Here is a 6,440-nt window from a genome sequence, read left to right as displayed (position 1 = left end):
GTGTGTGTGTGTGTGTGTGTATACCTGGCTGTGTGCCTGTGTGCATAACTGTGTGGGTGTGTGTGCATGCATAAAAACATGAATGTTCCTCGTTTTCTCATGCTCCTCCTCTGAAGGGGTGTCCCTCCATCCCCCTCAAGTACCCTCAACAAATCACCACATGGGGTTTGTTTGGACATTTCAAACTATTTTTAAAGCATGGCAAGCATTGTCAGCTTTTTAAAATAATAAGAGCACCATGAATTAAAAACATTGTTGCTACAGTCATTTTTTTGGAATACCAAAAAAAGTACCCCATTCCAGAAGTCTTTAAGTAGTGCCAGCACATCCGAATTCTAGTAAAGGTCTCACTTTTGTCATATTTATATGAACACAGCAGTATCAGTAGAATGACCAGTAAAACACAGGTGGCCACAAGACCCACAACTGGGACTGATGTAGACGATCCAAAAGCTGGGACTGATGAGACTTTAAGGACTGCAAAACATCAGACCAATACTCAAAGAAAAATGTATATGAAATAGAGAATAAATATAAGTGGACACATTGCTGTAGATAAAATATAGAATAAATATCTTGACAACTGACTGGCAAAGGCTGCACCTCCAGTGTTTCAACTGAGATACAGTAGTGTGAGATAGACAAGCAGGCAGGCAGACAGACAGAACCATAGACGCTTACCTCCTGACCAGAGAAACTGAAGTTCGCTATTTTCCTCTCCCAGCTACACACACATACCCTCCTTTGTGAGTAGAACCAGCAGGGATAAGAGTGTAGAATCTCCCTGCATTCACATTACTTATGTCATATAAGGGCTCAAGAGGTTATTCTTTTCTGTAGGGAACAATCTTGTTCCAGAAGAATCTCCAGCCTGTAGATAACTCTTTAACCCCACAGCTCAGTCATTGAGTCTCCAGGGTTTGAACCTCTGTCAGTAATTTTGGCAGGACTGATTCTGTACTAGGGCGCTGTACTGGACATCCTTTCCTTATACCACTTATATTCCCAGTCTCTTACATCTAATAATGGCTCTCTCCACCGAATATCTGGGTCCAGTCAGACTACAAGGTCACAACAGCATTGGGTCTGTCTGTACGAACACAACACACACAATTATCTCAGTTTTACAATTCTGAATATATTAATCGATACTCATGACAAAAAGCTTGAGGTTACATTAAGAACCGTAAATGGATCATGTGTAGACAATACAATTAAGTAAAATGCATAATCCATTCATGTTTTGGTAAAAAAATATAGTTTATTTCAGATTCACCATTAATATTTATCTGGATTGGATCACTGTACAGGGTGTAGTAGGCAGGGTCCTCACTCCCAGTTCTGCACCAGTACTGCCCTCCATCTGAGACACTGACTCGGTTGTGTAGGAGTATCCAGCGATAGTAACTGGGTCAGAGCCTTGGCTGTGTCTGTACCAGTAGATTGTCCACCCAGAAGACTCGACTGTACAGGTCAGTGTCACTGTATCGCCTGTGAATACTGCCCTTTGGCCGGACTTCAGTGTGGCTGTCGGACGATTATCTTTTGGAATTAAGGAAAGGGTGTTATGCAACAGGAAAAGATCTCTCAAATCTGCTGCCTGATATGTCCTCTTGAGTAACTGATCAAAATTCAGTGAGTCAGAATAACCTACTGACACATAACATGTCTATGATTGACTCAACATTGACTCAATGTCCAACTGTATGACAAAAAGTCACACACAAGAGAGTAACTCACCATTTATTGTCAGAGTAAACACGTCGCTTGGTTATGAAGATGTGGGTCTAGAGAATCTGTTCCCTTCACACCAGTACTGACCCTGGTCAGATACAGAAGCTATACTAATTGAACACTATTGTTACCGCTGTCTTTGAACCACTGATAGCTCCAGTCACTGTGAGATCACACAGTACAGATCAGAGTGACTGTCTCTTGGATCTTTAGTCAGTGAAGCCTTGGGCAGAGCTGTTGAGACATATTACAGATTAGACACATACATGATCTTAACTGGGTACATGCAATTTAAAATTAGTCTTTAAAAGAAGATAAATGTTTTGCTCAGAATTATTACTGTGGCGGTAATGACATTTTGTCAGCTGGTGATTGTCAAGCAAATAACTGCCTGTCTCATGGCAATTGACCATTTATTAACATCAACACATTTAGCATCTCCTGGCTCCCCTGCTGAGCCTACAAGTCACTGATGCAGACCTCCGGAACATCTACAGTCTAATAAATCAGAATAGCATGTTAGAACCTGATATGGCTATGCCATATGGCTGAGGGCTAGACTAGTTCATTTAGCAGACAAGATTTGCTTAGAATTCCGTGGCATTGGCCTCCCGAGTGGTACAGCGGTGTAACGCACTGCATCGCAGTGCTTGAGGCGTCACACAAAGGTACAAACACATGAGACACACACAAAGGTACAGACACATGCATACGCACACATTGTGATACTGTTGTATGGTGGTATTGAACATTTTGTGTTGAGGAAATGTGGTGGTCTAGGGATGTTATAAGATGTACTGTTTTATCTTTAGCTCATTCAGAACAAACATAGTTCACTGTTTTATCTTTTGTCTTATATGTAATGTCGATGCTTTGGTGTGCTTGAAACCCAGGAAGAATAGCTGCTGTCTTGGCAGCAGCTAATAGGGATCCCTAATGAATAAAAATAAAAATACTACAGACCCGGGTTTGATCTCAGGCTGTATCACACCTGGCCGTGCCTGGGAGTCCCATAAGGCGGCACACAATTGGCCCAGCGTCGTCCGGGTTAGGGGAGGGTTTAGCCAGGGGGGGTTTACTTGGCTCATCGCAGTCTAGTGACTCCTTGTGACAGGCCGGACGCCTGCATGCTGACACTGGTCGTCAGTTGAATGGTGTTTCCTCCAACACATTGGTACAGCTGGCTTGCGGGTTAAGCAGGCGGGTGTATAGGAGAGTGGTTTAGCGGGAGAAAAAGGGGGTCAAAAAATATATATATTCCGTGGCATTACTTTTAATATTTTTTTTACTGAAATATTTGTTATTGAACGCACACAAGAATGGTGTGTAAGTACTCTGTAGAAAAGACGATTCTTATATAAACATAAAAGAGCAGACAGATACAAAAATAATAAATCATTCATAATAAGATATACAGAACAGGGACAGGTAAACAGAAATAGGGCAGATGTCACCCCCCATGTCCATCCTTTCATCAACACCCCCTTCATCATCCCGCCTTTAATCTACCCTTGGGCGGCAAGCGCATGCCGGGTAGATTAAAATATCACAAGGAAGGGTGCATGGAAATGTACAAATTCACAGCGCCAAATGGTCCAAATAAGAGAGGAGAGGTTGCCAGATTTGATAACATTTTGATAATTTATTGCTCAGAATATATCTAATTATTTCCAAGTGTAGCTTGTTTGCCAAATCGCTGAGCCATAAGTTGGTAGATGGAACTTCCTTCCTTTTCCTAAACAACAACATACATTTTATTGCCGAAATGAGACTGAGAGTTTAGTTGTTTTTGGAGGTTGGTTAGTCTGTTTATGGTTTCTGACACTCCCACAATGATCAGAAGCAGGTCAAATCAAATCAAATCAAAAATCAAATTTATTTGAGTCTGAGTCGATTGAAGTCTCCAGAACTTCGGGGATCCTAAAAATTCCATACCAATAACCATGCAAGTTAGAGCACTTCTTCCGAAGGTGATGCCTCTCCTTGTTCGGGCGGTGCTCGGTGGTCGACGTCGACGGTCCATTTTTCATTTTCCATTTGTCTTGTCTTGTTTTTCCACACACCTGGTTCTCATTTCCCTCATTATGTGTTATGTATTTAACCCTCTGTTTCCCCCATGTCTTTATGTGGCATTGTTTATTCTGTTTCATGTTATGCGCACGTTAGTCTGTTGCGCTGGGTTATGTTAACCCAAATTGTTATTTCGTGTTTATTTTGCAGTGTGCTTTTGGTTCGCCTAAATAAAAGGCTCCGTTGGCTACCCAATATCTGCTCTCCTGCACCTGACTCCCTTACAGCCATTTACGCATACCTGACACATAGGGCAAAGCAGTGGAGTAGTGTACACTCCTCAGCATGACATATATCACACATAGGGGAGGTATCAGGAAATATCCTATTCAGCTTAGTTTTTGAATAGTGTAATCTGTGTAATACCTTGAATTGTGTGAGACAATGTCTGGAGTTAATGGAGCAGGTGTGGATCTACTCCATATACTATCTTCCCAGTCTGCTACAGAAATATCAGTGCCTAGCTCTTCCTCCCATTTTGCCTTAATGGTATCTGTAGAAGGTGTGCTGACAGATTTAACAGGGTCTTATAGACAAGATATCCGTTTGCCTGTGGTGGGACAGATTTTTATGCATCCATCAAACATTGAAGGTTTAGCATTTCCAAATGTAGCAAGATGTTTTCTAACATAGTCTCTAATCTGTAGGTATCTGAAAAAGTTACTTCTGGGAAGATTATAGGTTTCCCTCAGCAAAGCAAAGGAGGCAAAGGTCCCTTCCATATATAGATCCCCTATGGTATTGATGCCTAGTTCTCACCATTGCTCAAAGGTGTTGTCAAAGTAAGAGGAGGCAAAGGAGGGATTCCTCACAATAGGGAGCAGGAATGATATTGGATTAAGGTAAAAAAAAAAGAGGTGCGTCATCCAGCCGAAATGTAACAGCACGGAGTTTATTAGCCCAATAATAAAATATAACATTTGGGAGAGACAGTCTGGCTTCCATCTTGGATTTACAGAGGTGTTTTTTACCTATCCTGTGTGTTTTTAGAATCCCAGATGAATGGATTGATAATTGAGTCCAGTTGTTTATGAAAGGATGTAGGTATGAATACCGGGATGTTCTGGTATAGCTAAAGCAGTTGTATGAGGAAGACCATTTTAATGGCATTAATTCTTCAGAGCAGGGAAATTCGGAGAGTTCTCCAAAATAGTATGTTTGCCTTGAGTTTTTACATCAGATAGGGGAAATTCTCTTTAAATGGAGAGGAGTATTGTTTGGTAACTACAATTCCTAGAACGGTACATTAATTTAAATTGTAGAAGTTCTAACCAAGAGGGGTCTTGCAACCACATGGGCATTAATTTGTTCTTGTTCCAATTAATTCTATATCCCGAGAAGGATATAGGTTAATAAAATCAAGAATAGATTGGGCTTCAGTTACAGAGAGAAGAATGCCATCTGCGTATAGAGAAATCTTGTACAGAGTATCTTTAGTATTATAGCCGTGTATTGGTGTGTGAGATCTGATCGCTTGAGCGAGAGGTTCAATGGCTAGACCAAAAAGCAGAGACGACAGAGCACAACCCTGCCTTGTCCCTCTATAAAGGTTAAGGTCCCTCTATAGGGGCGACAATGATTGGTTAGTGAGTATTCTTGCACAGGGGTTCCCATGTAGAAGCTGGATCCATTTTATGAACCCATCTCCAATATTATATTTCTGTAGGACCTTAAATAGACAGGACCACTCAATTTGGTCAGAGGCCTTTCGGTGTCCAGCGATATAACGGCAAAGTCCACGTTCGGTAACCTCTGAAAATACATAATGTTGAAGAGGCGCCTGAGATTGAATAATTAGTTTCTGTTAGGGATAAAGTTGGTCTGATCTGAATTAACCAATTTGCCCACTAAAGTGCTAAGCCTGTTAGCCAGAGTTTTTGCTAAGCTCTTTTGGTCTGTATTGAGGAGAGATATTGGTCTGTATGACCCTACTTCTTACAGATCTTTACCCTTTTGCTGTATAACTGTAATAAACGCCTCATCCAAAGTAGGTGGGAGAGCTCCATCCTCATTGGCCTGAACAAACAGATTGTGCAGGTAGAGAGAGAGAATGTTACTGAATGTTTTATAGAATTCACCAGGGAATCCATATTTTATTTCATTTTATTAATTAATTTGATTGTATTTAACCTTTATTTAAGTAGGCAAGTTAGTTAAGAAGAAATCCTTATTTACAATGGCAGCCTACCAAAAGGCAAAAGGCCTCCTGCACTGACGGGGGATTAAAAATACAAATAAATTAAATGAAAATATTGGAAAAACACATATGTGAGAGACAACACAACACTACATAAAGAGAGGCCTAAGACAACAACTTAGCATGGCTGCAACACGTGACAACACAGCAAGGTAGCAACACAACATGACAACAAACATTATTGGGCACAGACAACAGCACAAAGGGCAAGAAAGTAGATACAACAATAAATCACGCAAAGCAGCCACAACTGTCAGAAAGAGTGTCCATGATTGAGTCTTTGAATTAAGAGATTGAGATAAAACTGTCTAGTTTGAGTGTTTGTTGCAGCTTGTTCCAGTTGCTAGCTGCAGCGAACTGAAAAGACGAGCAACCCAGGGATGTGTGTGCTTTGGGGACCTTTAACAGAATGTGACTGGCAGAACAGGTGCTATATGTG

This window comes from Oncorhynchus keta, chromosome 19 (assembly GCF_023373465.1).
Source record: "Oncorhynchus keta strain PuntledgeMale-10-30-2019 chromosome 19, Oket_V2, whole genome shotgun sequence".
NCBI classification, from domain to species: domain Eukaryota; kingdom Metazoa; phylum Chordata; class Actinopteri; order Salmoniformes; family Salmonidae; genus Oncorhynchus; species Oncorhynchus keta.
The sequence above is the reverse complement of the archived record's forward strand: the minus strand, read 5'-3'. Positions refer to the sequence as shown.